The 14,717-nt window shown below is 42.0% G+C and overlaps 1 protein-coding gene across 1 annotated transcript in view; it reads right to left on the bottom strand.

Moving 5' to 3' along the window:
* ITGB1 (integrin subunit beta 1) overlaps positions 1-12,829 on the bottom strand; it is a 42,691-nt gene extending 29,862 nt beyond the window's left edge. Inside the window, exon 1 of the mRNA XM_060006158.1 lies at positions 12,617-12,829. The gene's annotated coding sequence lies outside the window, so the exon portion shown is untranslated. The remainder of the gene's footprint in view (positions 1-12,616) is intronic.
* Between the last annotated feature and the right edge of the window lie 1,888 nt (positions 12,830-14,717).

Below are 14,717 nucleotides of genomic sequence, written 5' to 3'. Positions count from 1 at the left end.
AGACACATTTCTAACACTCATCTCACCTGAAACTACCTGTTAAGTGTCTGCCCTGACAGGTTCTAAGCACCAAGAACACAGGACCTAGAAGCACTTGGCATAAAATCAATGCTCAAAAACTTTTGCTGAAATATGTTACACTGTATGACATTTTTCTTGGACGTTATTTAGAAGCCCAGGAAAGAAGAGTTTCTCAGAATTAGTTACTATGCAGACCCTCTTTAAATAGCAAACAGTTACTGTAGATACCCTAGGGATAACAATTTTCAATTCACTTAAGTATATGCAAGCCAACTTGCAGCTAGATATAAAATGCCTCATGCTCCAGGCTCTTGTACATTATGAACCAAAATTCATTTACACAAACGCACACAAACATAGGCACTGAAATAACATATATGTGTGTGTATATATATATATATATATATATATATATATATACACACACACACTCAGTTAGAAGGTGGTCAACCACATAATCCACATACTGGTTGTTTATTATTATAATTATTTGCACAAAAGCCCAAAATTTTTAAAAATTCTTGTAGAAACACTCAAAAATCACTGAGACTACCTCCCATGGGTCCTTAAACTCCAATCTGAAACTGCTGAATTAATTCCATTGTTTACAGAGCAAGTGCCCAGAGGAGGAAGGGGTCAAAGCAGTGGCAGTGCTGACAAACATCAACAAAGAGAAGACGACAGAGTCAAAGGCCTAGAGATCAGGGGCTGATCAGGGGTGAGAGAAAGGGGCTAAAGAGCCGGGTGTAACATTTCAGGGTCAGGCAGTGTTGGGTAAAAGGTCTAGGTGAGGAGACAGCTATGGGAACTGGTTTAGCTGGGATTTGTTCCCAAAGCGGAGCCTGAGATAAAAGCATGTGTGCTAGCAGCTCACTTGGAAGGTGACCTGGGAACCAGAGAGGTGAAGAGAGCACGCCAAGAGGAGAAAAGGCCAGGGCGCTTCAGCTACCGCAGTCGGTGCCTGGGGGCTTGGTCTTGCTGAGAAGTTCTGAGACGTGTATACAGTTCACCCCCTGAATCCACAGGTTCCATTGGTGGATTCAACCAATGACAGATGGAAAAAAAAAATTTTTTAATTCCAGAAAGTTCCAAAAAGCAAAACTTGAATGTGCCCTGCACAGGCAACTATTTACATAGTATTTACATTTTATTAGGTATTATAAGTCATCTAGAGGTGATATAAAGTGTACGTGAGGAAGTGCATAGGTTACATGCAAATACTACACCATCGTATAAGAGAGACCTGAGCCTCTGCGGATTTGGGTGGGGGTGGGGCAGACGGGACGTGTCCTGGAACCAGTCCCCCTAGAATACCAGGGACAACTGTAGAAAGTGTGTCCAGAGGAGGATCACCGTGAAGACACGTCTGTCAGTTTGAGTCCCCACAGGTAGAAGTCTGCCCCAAGGGCATGAGCTGCCCTACACTTCCAAGAACAACAGTGCAGCAGCCCAGAAGGCTGCTGCCAGCTTCTCATCCTACGGACAGACAGGGCTTGTTGGAGAAGCCCCAGGGATTGAAAGGACAGAAGCACTTGAGGCAAGATGCAGTCAGCCGGAGTGAGTCACACAACTGCTCTGCGCAGCAGCAGCGGGACCCACAGGAGGCCAGGAGGAAGTGAGGAGGACAGAAGAGGTTTCTAGTTCAGAGCTCAAAGCCACGGGAGTTGAAAGAGCCAGAAAAGTGTTAGACCAGAGTGTGAGAAGTATCACCTGGACTAACTCCTGAGAGCCTCAATGATGGCAAGAACTGGGGAGGGGAGTTAAGCTGGGCGATTCACGTACAGACATACACACATATTAAGACAAACACCAACAACCTCTGTTCAAAAGATTTAGTATTTAAGATGTATGTAGCTCTTACCCATCTACTATAGATGTGTAGTAAGGCTGACCTGCCTTATGAATTGTCATCTTCTAGAAGTCAAGTCTCCGTGTCCTCTGTACCTAGCACGGTATCTTAATATTTAATAAATAAAGAATCTAAAGATAACTGCAGATACTCTGAGGTATCCAAAAAAAAAAGCTTAACAAAGGCAAGAAGAGTGCTGTGCTGTGCCCACCACTGTTTGCTAAGGCGTAGCAGAGTTCAGGGTGTGGACTGTGGAGCCAGATGCTCGGGCTGAAACCTCTGATCAACCCCTAACTAGGTAGGTGATACTGGAGTTATTTAATCTATGCCTCGGTTTCTTCATCTTTAAAATGGGCAAGGTAGTTCCTACCTTACAGGGGTTACGTGAAGTTTAAATGAGTTGTAAACATAAAGCATTTAAAACAGCATCTGGCACATGGTAAGCACTACCTAGACGGTACTTGTTATCATTATTACTACACATTACAGCTGGAGCTCAACAACTTGATTCAATAAAGAAGTAACTATGTTTTTAAAAGGAACGAAATTGGGTCATTTGTAGAGACATGGATGGACCTAGAGACTGTCATACCGAGTGAAGTAAGTCAGAAAGAGAAAAACAAGTATTGTATATTAATGCACATATGTGGAATCTAGAAAAATGGTACAGATGAACCTGTCTGCAGGGCAGAAATAGACACAAAGACGTAGAGAACAAACATATGGACACCAAGGGGGGAAAGGGTGGGTGGGATGGATTGGGAGATCGGGATTGACATACATACCCTAACTAATATGTATAAAATAGATAACTAACAAGAACCTGCTGTACGGCACAGGGAACTCCACTTCGCTGTACAGCAGAAACTAACACAACACTGTAAAACAACTATACCCCAATTAAAAAAAAATTTTTTTTAAAAGTAACCATGTTTGAATGTTTTGCTTTTTTTCAATCATAATTATAACCAAAAACTCCGAATTGACCCATGTTACGTGAAACACAAGATATGGAAGAAGGGATAAAGTGTAAGGGTTAGAAAGAACACAACTGCGAACAATAGATTAAGATTGATTTTTATAGCCACTCAAATATTATTTTGATATGACATCAAAACCTTATATTGTATATAATAAGGTTAACCAGATGCTAATTATTATATTAATTAGATACTAATTATGTTAAGTATAATTAGATAATATTTTCAGTTCCACATTTAAGTAGGATTATTCTACTTTCTAACAATTATATTTAGAACAACTTGTATGTAAAACAATAAAAGCAGCAAAACCTCAGTGCTTTTTATTACTACATTAGATAAAGCACAGATATTTCTGAATGTTAGTATCACGAATCACCTTAAAAAAAGATCAGGGTGGAGGATAACATACCTAATACAAATAGAAATAAGGAAGAATGACTTGAGGCTTCTTCTGTCATGGGGAAGCAAATCTAGCAGAGGCAAAAAGAAAGAAGGAAACTGCCCTGAAAAGATACAGGAGAAACTTGGATCAGAAGCTTGTAACAGTTTGGTTCGCTCAGGGACTGCTGCCCACTGAGGACTACTTAAATTAACATGAGATCTGCTCATTCAGAAGAGGCCGGACGAGGCGCACCAGGTGCAGACAAGAGTAATACAGTAACTGAGGTTTTGATGATTTAAGGTAATTTGTAACAGAAAGTTATCTTACTTTTATTCCGACACCTTCAAATGACTATAATGATGACAATAATAATAAAAATAAAGCAGCTAACTACTTTCTCTAAGTAACTCTACAAGGTTGGGAATGATATTACCTTTGTTTTATATATGAGGAGACCAAACCACAGAGAGGTTAAACAACTTCTCCAAAGTTGCACAGGTAGAACTGAAATCAGACCATCTGAATTCTGAAGCTATGACCTGACTTTGTGCTCCATTAAACCACAATTTTTTGAAGGCCTACTCAGTCACTATTTTAAAGATAAAAGAACATCCTTCTACTGTTAGAAGTGACTCAGAGCACAGAAATGGAAAGGACTTAAAATGTTCTGTGAGTTTATTTCTTAGTCCTTCAAAGTGATTGGAGGCCAAAAGTATTTTAACTGTCAAATTTCATGAGTATACCCACAAGTTATGGTCTCATTCCTACAAAAGCATTTCATCCTAATATTTCTTACTATGCTTAATTTTATCTAAAGGGTCATAACTCATCCCTTGAACAGTAAATAATGTTAAACACCTCCCGGAAACAATCTGCTTTTAGTGGTTAACAACCTCAAATATGTTCAATTGTTCCCCTTGTCAAAAATTGTACATAATTACTTTTATCTCCACTGTAAACTCATCTTTATTCATCAAGGTTAAATGTGGTTTTATGAGCTGTTCAAACTTTTAAATACACACTTATTATCTATTAATGTTTTTAACAATGTGACAAATCACTCATTTGGCATTTCTTTTTACATTTACAGATAAAATCTTCAGAAATTTTATAAGTACTTTATTTGTAGAAATTAAACAATTACACTTGAGAGAAAAATTACTTTTATTACATTTACTTCAAGTTTTAAAATTTGGTGCCCAGAAGCCAACTATGCCCAAAAGGTCATAGTACAAAAGGAAGTCATCCACAAAAGATTTATTCCTACAAGATCTTTGCACAAGAACACATTTTTATTCAATACAACTAATTAAATTCAAGTCAACAAATACCTATTGCATATCTACCACGTACCAGACACACAGATGACAAAGCTGGGAACCCAGGAGTATTCGAAAGCCCAAGCTTTCAATGTAAGTAGGTTTCCAATAAGAAAGGTTAAGGGTTCTCACCAGTCAAATACTCTCTTCCAGAGAACAGAACTTGCTTCCTTTTTTATACCGTAACATTTTAAATCTGTTCACCTTACTGGTGAAAAAGATTCAAATACCTATACTGAGATATATTATAAGCCTCTCCTAAAACTATAATAAGGTTAGATTCATCTCAAGTCTGTACCACCATCACTATTTTCTGTATCTGCTTTTAAAAGGAAAAAAATAGTCCAATAATAGATTAATATCTACAAATCAACACAGTCCAGAAAAGGAACACGGAGCCAAGCTGAAAGCCTCAGGGAATTACCGTGCAGTTCATCCTGCTTCTCCCCACACAGAGCAAGCAGATGGGAGAATGTAAACGGAAGGAACTCTGAGAGGCTGCTCTTCTCTATGCCAATTTAAGAGTGAGAGCTTGGGGATGAATTCCCCCAGGGCAAGAGCACCTTTCCCCCTTGCAGGAAGAACAATTAAAACTAAACATCTTTCCCCTCTCTCTGGCAGGAAGAGGTGCGTGGTAGTGACCATGGAGGTGCTTATGGCCCAAGTAATAAGCTAGAATTAATGATTAACAAAACTTAGCAGATAAGATGAAAGGGGGAAATGAGAGGGAACAGGAAAGAGAGGAGGTTGAGTACTCCAAGGCAAAGACACAACACCCCCTTTGAAGTCCTTTTCCACCCACTGTGGTCGATAAATAGTAGTCTGAAGTAGAAAACTTTCTAAAATTCACTACTCACACCCAGAAGAAAAAAAAAGCTTTTTTTGAGCACTGACCCCTTCTTGCCCAAAGGTAGTAACAGCCTGAGTTGAGTTCCAACAACAAAGGTTCAACTGCTCCAAAGCTACAGGCTTACAAAAAAATCTGAAACCTGAGAACAGGGCTAATACTTTTATGACAGTAACAGAACAAAATTCATCACAAGTGACTATCTACCCACCTTCTCCAGGAAAATGAGAACATGGAAATCAATCATCACCACCCACCACACACTGTAACGGAAAGATAAAGAATGGACATACTTCTAGTGGGCAAATAAAAAGCCTCAAAGATAAAGAAGCTGGAAGTGGGGAGACGTAAGGGCATGGAACTGAACATCTAAGAAAAATTTCTACAGCAGAAAAAGTAGAAAGAAAATGAAGAATCTTCTCTGAAGAAAAAAGGAGAATGAACACATTATGCTCTTCAAGGAATTTAGAAAATCTCAAATAGATCTTATTGCAATCAGAAACAGTAAAACCACAAAACTAGAGGAAAAGTATACAGAGATAAGGAAGGAAATTTAAGTTGAAATGCTCTGTAAAACTCAGACACATGAGGAACTGAATCAACATGCCAGGAAGAGCAGGCTTGACCACAGGGAATTCAAAGTAAGTCAAGGCAATTAGAAACATTATGCTACAGCCAATAGTGATCCGATAAGTAGAAAACTGGTATACCACCACCTCCCCTATCAAAAAGGTTATAGCCTTTACATGAGGACCAAAAAAAAAAAATGAATTAAGCATTAAATTCCAAAAACTGGTCAAGGGGCACAAAATAAACTCAAAGACTGCAAAAGGACTTAAAATACAAGCAAAAAATAAACACTTTAAACAAAGCTATTAAGGCATAATATTAAGGGCTGATCCAAAACGAGCATGAAAAGTTGCCTGAACTTAATTCTTCGGAGATCCTCCTTCCACTCAACAGATATTACCCAGCAATTGACATATTTCAAACCAGACTAGTGAGCTGTTCCTTCTTTATACTTGGCCATGTCTAATAGATTTTGCCTTTCCCTGTGAAGGGAAAAGAAGCGTAAGTTAGCAACTGCTTTGGTTGAGAAATTTTACTTTGGGACAAGTTTACAAAGATAACTATGAATGGACCTAGCAGAAAAAAGTTTACCACCTTAATTAATGGTATCAAAAACCACTTAAAAGCAAGATTTGTTCCACATAATTTCAATTAAGGAGAATTGTAACTTATGTTCCCTTGTGTAATTTTATCTACTTTTTAGGTAGATCACTCCAAAATTCTTACTTGATCAAAACTTTAATAAATTTTGACCATATCTTTTGTCACATCTCTTCTCTGCCCTGTACTGGATTGAAACATAGTGCTGAATATATTTTAAATATATATAGAGAGAGAAAGAACGAGAAAGAGAGAAAGAGAGAGAGAGAGAGGATAAATGTTTTAAAGCCTAACTAAATATAGGTAGAAATCAATTTCTCACTTTTACTCAGCACTATGTTGGGAATAATGTCTACCTTAGAACTATTGCAAGGATAAAATATTACCATGAATGTAAAACAAATATCTTTACAGGGACCTACAGATCACAGCTTACTTGATTACTGCTTCAACTCATTCACTGACTTCTAAACATAAGAACCTGAGTGACTACTTAATTAATGGTTCGAAATCTGTTTAAACCATGCTTCTTTAGTAAGCACAAATCCACTCCCTATTGTGTTTCTGTTGTGCTTTCCTAAAATAACATAATACTAAATGCAACTTTTAAAACTACAATCTCTTCCTCCAACAATCAAATATGACCCACCATCATGCCTTCTGAGAAGCAAAGAAATTACTATCTGAAATAAATAATGAACTATAAAATATTGGAGGTAATTATTCCTAATTTCACAGACTATGAAAGCTTGTTATTTACAGATTCATTCAATAAACATTTGTACATGGAAATGTGGCCTCCACACATCAAGTGGTACACAATTTTTCATATAAATGCTTTCCTCATCACTCCACTGAAACTACATTCCCTACAACAAAATATTAATTTTTCTTCTACCTTTCTGAAATATTTTTAGCCTTCATTGGCTCTTAATCTCTTTACCAACCACCATAAGCGAATTAACTACTCCTTTTTTTGTCCCCAAAGATATTCTTGATAGTGTCTAGCGCAGTAAATGACAAACCTTCAGTGATGCTCAATAACACAGTGTTGTTTTAATTCAAATTTCTATTATAACTGATTGTAATCAATGTCTGTGAACCACACTGGACTAGAGCTGGAGGGCAAGAATCCAGGCCTTCATTTTACACAGCTTTCATTTTATTTATATATATTTATACTATAAATGCATATATACTTATATATGTATGATTATATATCAAAGTAGTCAAGCAATATTTATTTGCTAAATTAGACTGTATTCTCCCTTCTAACTATACTGTCCTTTGACCATGTCACATCTGTCACCCGTCTCTTTGGTCATACCATTCCAAGCTCCTCTACACAGCCTTCCAAAACCACTTAAGCCAATGCTGATCTTTTCCCCAAAATCTATTAGAGAATATTACCTGGTACAGTACCTTGTGTAAAACATTCTGTGGTATTTGCTATGTTTCCCTAGATTGAACACAACTTGTCCCAACTAGATAGTATCCTCAACAGCAAGGTGCAGGTCAACTCCTTGATCTACACCCACTCAGCACTGCATTGCTCAGGGAAGTGGCACTCAGTACACTGATGGATTAAAATGTCATGGACGGGACTTCCCTGATGGCACAGTGGTTAAGAATTCATCTGCCAATGCAGAGGACACGGGTTCGATCCCTGGTCCGGGAAGATCCCACATGCCGTGGAGCAACTAAGCCCGTGCGCCACAACTACTGAGCCTGCACTCTAGAGCCCGCAAGCCACAACTACTGAGCCCACATGCCACAACTACTGAGCCCGCATGCCTCGAGCCCGTGCTCCGCAACAAAAGAAGCCACCACAGTGAGAAGCCCGCGCACTGCAACGAAGAGTAGCCCCCGCTCGCTGCAACTAGAGAAAGCCCGCGCGCAGCAACAAAGACCCAACGCAGCCAAAAATAAATAAATAAATTTATTTTTTTAAAAAAAGGCATGGACAACAGGGCTCCACCCGGACAGAGAGCTAACAGTAACCCACTTGGCTCGCCAGCACTGGCAGCCCTCTCAAAGCCACGACTTGGCACAGCACCTATCCTCCGGGGTGAAGGGCAGGAGAGGATGGCTGCTCACGGGAGAGGGAAGACCTGCACTCTGCAGGGCCAGGTCATGCAACAGCTGGCCTTCAGCTCTTTGGTGACACAGAGAGAGAAACCAAGAGACCACTTTATGGTGCAGATGCAGAAACCAAAGCCCTTTCCAGGTGAGGTGTTCCAACAATCGTCCCAGAGAAGTTCAGGCCCAGCTTGCCCAAAACCCAAGTTCCCCAATCAAGAAGCCTTTGCTGCATCCAACCGCTTACCTAATGATGCTTCTCTCTTCACCTCAAACATGCCCATCACAGGAAATCCCTGAAAATACCCAGGTCACTCACTTAGCTGTCATAGGAAGGAATCAGAAATTCAAACGAATTGGGGAAGGAAAATGCTTTTCTAGATTCCTTTTCCTTCACCCGGCCCTTGACTGTGAAAGTGTTCCCAGGGCCTCTCCGCGGCCCCTTTTCACTCTACACACTCTCCAGTATTTTCATCTGCAGCCTAGAGAGTCAACCAGTACTAACAGACGAGGAATTCCCCAATCTCAGTCTCCCAGCCCGACTGCTGGTTTTGAGCTCGCAATGGGCATATTCCACTACACCCCAGCTGTCTCAGCAGGACGAGTTCAGCACTCCCCTCCCTCCAGGCGACCAGCACCACCCCCTTGTGGTTGCGCTGCCTGCCTCGGCCAAGCGCACCTCTTAAGCAGAGGCCCGGGCCACTTCAGTTCCTTTCTCCTCTCTTACCTGGGACACCAGGTCTGACCCGTCCTCCCTCCGAAATAAGTAGTCCTCGTAGCCCCACCCAAGGCATCCCCACACCAAGGATCTCCAAAGCTTTTTAATACTCACCTTTATTATTAAAAAAAAAAAACTTGAGCATACATGTACTCCAAAACATGTATTTACTTACCAATTAAAATACATGTACTTCTACAGCAATACAGTAGGATATTATAAACCATAATAAAAGTTTAAACTTTAAAATATGAGTTTAAGAAATATATATAAAATTAAGTCTAATATTTTCTTCCTACACTCCAGTGAGTTATTTTATACATCCCTGGGGTCCAGGAAGCTGTACTTTGGAGACTGTTTACCGAAATTAGTCCTATAATTGTGTGTTTATACATATATGTACTATGTATATTTGAAGCAGTTTTTCACTCACATACACACATTTCATGATGAGATGATATACACACGCTTTAGCATACTGCTAAATATAGCTAACCTTAACCTTATCTTCCAAAGCCACAAACCCAAAATAAAGCTTAGAGACTTTTCTTAAAAATTATTTTATAAATAAAACTCTGTAAAAGTCTAATAATTAGACATCTTTAAAAAGATGTGAAATTTACAAAGTACAGTTTAGCTCCTTTTGCGTACAGCTCCTGAACAAGGGATACCACATTTTTTTCACCCATCTACTGACATATTTGAAGGCTGCTAATGTTCTGGGGGTTTCACGGACTGCACCTACTGTAACCTAGATACACACAATTTTTTCAGTTTTCTACAGCTATAGATACTGCTATCATTTCAGGGTTCTGAAGACTAATGTACTCTTCCCTACTCATACTCCTATAAGCCCACCCTCCGGACCCCTACTCCCACCTCTGCAATAGCAATATAAAAGGACAAAAATCCCACAACATATAACCAGTCAGAATAGACCTGCTAACACAATAAAAGAATTTACATATTGGCACAATATGATCTTCTAGAATTCTACTGACAACCTGACAGCTCCTAACTCTCCATGCAGAGTGGGGAAATCAGTCCACATGAATCCTCTCAGATACTAATTCAGCTTGATACACGTTCAGAAATCACAATTCTCAGAACTTCAAAGTTCTGAAGCTTTTACCAGTTAGATGTTTCATCTCATCACTCCAGCAGAGTACTTAAGAACAAAACCAGTGCACTCACAAAATGATTTTTAAAATATATATTTTCTTCAGATACAATATTATATTACCCCCGACGCTGTAAGCCACAATTTGGCAAGAAGCCAAGCAGTGAAGCTATTAAGCAGCAAGCATTCCATGAAAACTAGCACCACCTGAAACTGTTAATTTTCACTATTTTTTTAAAGTGACCAGATGTCCCCAGAGTTTCTCCAGGAGTTAAGAATTTATCGACCCCAATATAGAACTACATGGTCATTCAGCGATGCTAATCTGGGGCAGCTTTTAATTATACTGACCAGAAAGTTGAGGAGAAAGCCACCTAAATCCAGTGATTTTCAATACTGCTGATTCTATTCTATTCTGTGCACACACAGAATATTGGGAAAATAATCTTAATAGAGAACTTAACATTCTTTTAAAAAGAATCGACATTACAAAAACTTAACGTTTTAGGCCTGTGAAGTCAACATACATGACTTAATTTGGAGTTTGTTTGCTTTCTATTCACAAGAGTAAAGTATTAACCACATCCCCTTGTCTTCTTAACTAGGGAATGAATTTTAGGGTGAGTAAAATGGCTTTCTCCTCAAACACCTGTAACCAAAATATTGATTTGTTTCATGTGTTTTCTATTTATCAGTTAATCATCTTCAGTCCCTCATTTATTATCAATCAATGAACTAAAATTATTTTCAAATAGAACATTTTAGTGGGACTCTTAAGTAAGCCCTGACCCCGTCCGTGGGCCTAAATGTCCACAAAGCTAGAAGAGGTAACTTGCAACTAAAATCCCTTAGTCATTTCTAAAGTGGTCTATTACACAACCTATTGTAAAGGCTGGATATAGTTTAAGAAAGATGCCTAATCAAAATTCAATAAGCATTTGTTATTTTTGTACAATCAAAACAACAATAAAAAATAATCCAGTAATTCTACCCACCTATTTCTGTGGAACGCAGATCCAAAGAAACCTTACTAATAACATTACCAATCACATGCTGAGACTTTTTAAAAAATCTTTTTAATATACCAAGAAGGAAAGAATAGGAGTTAATATTTATTGAGCATCTACTCTAGGTGTCTTCCATTTTACATTTGCTTTTCACTACACTGCACTTTTGCAAAGTTACTTGTGGTTCAAACATGGGTTGCTAGACCCCACGGGTTGTCTTCATACAGGTGGATGACCACCTACACTCCCTGTGCCTCAGTTTCTTCATTTGTAAAACAGGGATTAAAAACGGCACCTACCTCGTCGGACCGGTTCCGGGATTAAACGAGAAAATAAAGGTAAAGTGCGTAGAGCTAAGCTTGGCCCTTACTGTCGTTATTATAACAGTTACTAGTTTTATTATTAGTGTAGGTATTGTTCCCATTTTACAGATGGGGAATTGGAACCTTAAAGAGCGTAATTTACTAGCGCTAGGTTTTGACTCAAAAGCACAAATCTGATGAAACAAAAATTGCTCAGGCATTAAATACTAGCATTCTTGAAAATTCAACTTCTTCTGAAGCATAAGGAACGGCACGAATCAGGCACAGGTCGGGCATTAGCCCTGGACACCGCTGCGGCGTCTACACCCAGCATTAGGGCAAAGGGCCCACAGGACGCGCCGACCCCGCGCCCCGTTTCCCGACGGCTCAGCGACGCCCCAGGCGCAGAACTGGAGCCGGGGGTGAGTGGTCCCCGCGTGGAGGCCCGGCAGCCGGCGTCTCGGGGCAGCCGGCGTCTCGGGGCAGCCGGCGTCTCGGGGCAGCCGGGGTCAAGGCCGCTCCCCGGACACCGGCCCGCGGAGGCCCGTCCGCGCCTAGCCCGCGGGGTAGTGCCCACGGCCGGCGTCCGAGCGGAGGGTCCCGGCCCCGGGCCTCCGCGACCGCGGCTCGGGAGGGGGGGCAGAGCCCGGGCAGGCCAGCGCCCTCCGACGCCCCCCGGCCGGGAAGGTCCGGGAGCGGGCGCGGCCCGACTTCCTCCCCCGCCCGACGACTGGAATCCGCCCCGAGGCCGCGGCCCCCACGCCTGCCCCGCGGCCCTGGCCCGGCCGCGCACCGTACACGCCGCCCGCCCGGGCCCACCTTCTCCCGCGGCGTCCAGCCCGCGCGGTCGGCTCAGCCTGTGCTCCGCGGCTCCCGCTCGGCCTGTCCCCAGGGCTGGCGTGGCCTCCCGGGCTCGGGCTCGGGCTCGGGCGCGGCGGCGGCGGCTCCGCCTCCTCCTCTCGGGCGGGAGGAGGAGACTCAGCGGCGTGGGGCCGCCTCCCGGCAGGAAACGACCCCCGCGGCACCGCCTCCCAGGCGCGGCGATCCCGCTCCTCAGGCCGCCGCCGCCGCCCTCTCCCTCCGGAAGCGCATTCCTCCCGGGCCGCGTCAGCCGTGCCCGCTGGGGGAGGGGGAGGAATCGGGCAGGGGCGGTGCGGGACCGGGGGAGAGAAGGGGGCCCCCGGGACAAAGGAGCGGCAGGGTCGGGCGACAGACTCCGCCGCGGCCTTCGCGGTGCCTCAGTTTCCTTTGCTGCCGGGAGAGGGAGGGTTTGCGCGGCCCTGCGCGCCGTAATATCCTCCCGTGAGGGAATTCCGGAGCCTCCTTCTCGGCCTGTCTTAGGCGCTGCTTCCCCAAAGCCGCACGTGTGTCCGGCTCGCGGTCCGTCCGGCTGGCCCAGGACTGCCCGGTTTTGAACCCTGGAAGCCCTGCCTCCCGGGAGCCGCCTCAGTCCCCGACAAATCGAGACACTTAGTCACTCACCTTGCAAGGCTTCGTGGGACCAAAAACGTTTCCCTTTTGGAAGGGAAGTGGCTAAAGCCGGTATTATTTTTCTGGCGTGAGGATTTGCTTGACTTATGTCTTTGAGAAAGGGGAAGACTCAGGGAGGAAATGGGTGCCAGGAAAGATGGAGATGAGGAAAGTTTTAGAGAAAAACTGGTGAGTTGGGGAGCAGCTTTTGTTAGGTTAATCTGGGGCGCAGGGATGAGAAGGAAAAGTTTCATCCTTGATACGGTTTCTGTTCATCCTCACTTTTTTGAGTAGGTGGACAGGGGGCTGGAGAAGGGACATTTAAGAGAAGTGAAACATTTCATTATGAGCATGGCTGGGCGCATTTTGATAAGAGGATTGAAACTTGTGCCAACCGGCATCATACTGAAACCCGGTAACTCAGAATATGCTGCTGGCAGGCTGCCATTCTGTTAGCTGAAAATGTGTGTTGCCACGTGGTGAGCTGTAGCACCCTGTTGGGCACAGAACTCGAATTATTAGGTTTGTGAAACTGGTGTTTCGTTTGGGGGAGATTAGAAGCCGCGATGCCCATTTGGCTGCCAATCTTAAATAAGAGAAAACAAAACAATCCCATCTATGGAAATTTTGCCCGTTGCTCGCCAGCAAAATCGAATCTGTTGGTTAGATAATCTCTGGAAACCTCTAAAGAAATGAGAATGATTTTTCCCACTTAATGGATGACCAAACCTAAGAGACTAAATGATGTTTCCTTATTTGTGGAATCTAAAAAAGGATACAGATGAACTTACTTACAAAACAGAAACAGACTCACAGACATAGAAAACAATCCCATGGTTACCAAAGGGGAAGGGGGGGGGTAGGATAAATTAGGACTTTGGGATGAACATATACACACTACTATATATAAAACAGATAAACAACAAGGACCTACTGTATAGCACAGGGAACTATATTCCATAACTTATAAGAACGTATAATGGAAAATCTGAAAATATGTATATAATATATATCATAAATATTATATATATAACCGAATCACTTTTCTGGACACCTGAAACTAACACAACATTGTAAATCAACTGTACTTAAAAAAAATAAAAAAATAATGTTTCTATATTAATAACCCAGTGGTGCGGCTGCCATCACACCTCAACATCCTTGAATTTAAAGATACTGGTTATACCACTCCAAAATTGATCAGAACTGGCCTGGTCTCAGCATAGATTACAGTTCCAAAGGTAAAGCGTAATTTTTCCATGCTTGACTTGCACTACATTTCCCAGAACTTTCATCCCTATGTGATTTGCCACAAGAATGTTAAGAGGTTCACATTTACACAACACTAAACTAAATTATTTCAAAGGCAGTGTAATCATCTTTTTAATCCCAGTGTCAAACACTGTTCCAGGTCACGCAATAGGGGCTCAGCTAATAGTTGATAAATGAC

This window comes from Delphinus delphis, chromosome 2 (assembly GCF_949987515.2).
Source record: "Delphinus delphis chromosome 2, mDelDel1.2, whole genome shotgun sequence".
Lineage (NCBI taxonomy): Eukaryota > Metazoa > Chordata > Mammalia > Artiodactyla > Delphinidae > Delphinus > Delphinus delphis.
Note: the sequence above shows the minus strand (reverse complement) of the source record. Positions and strands in the feature narration are given on the sequence as shown.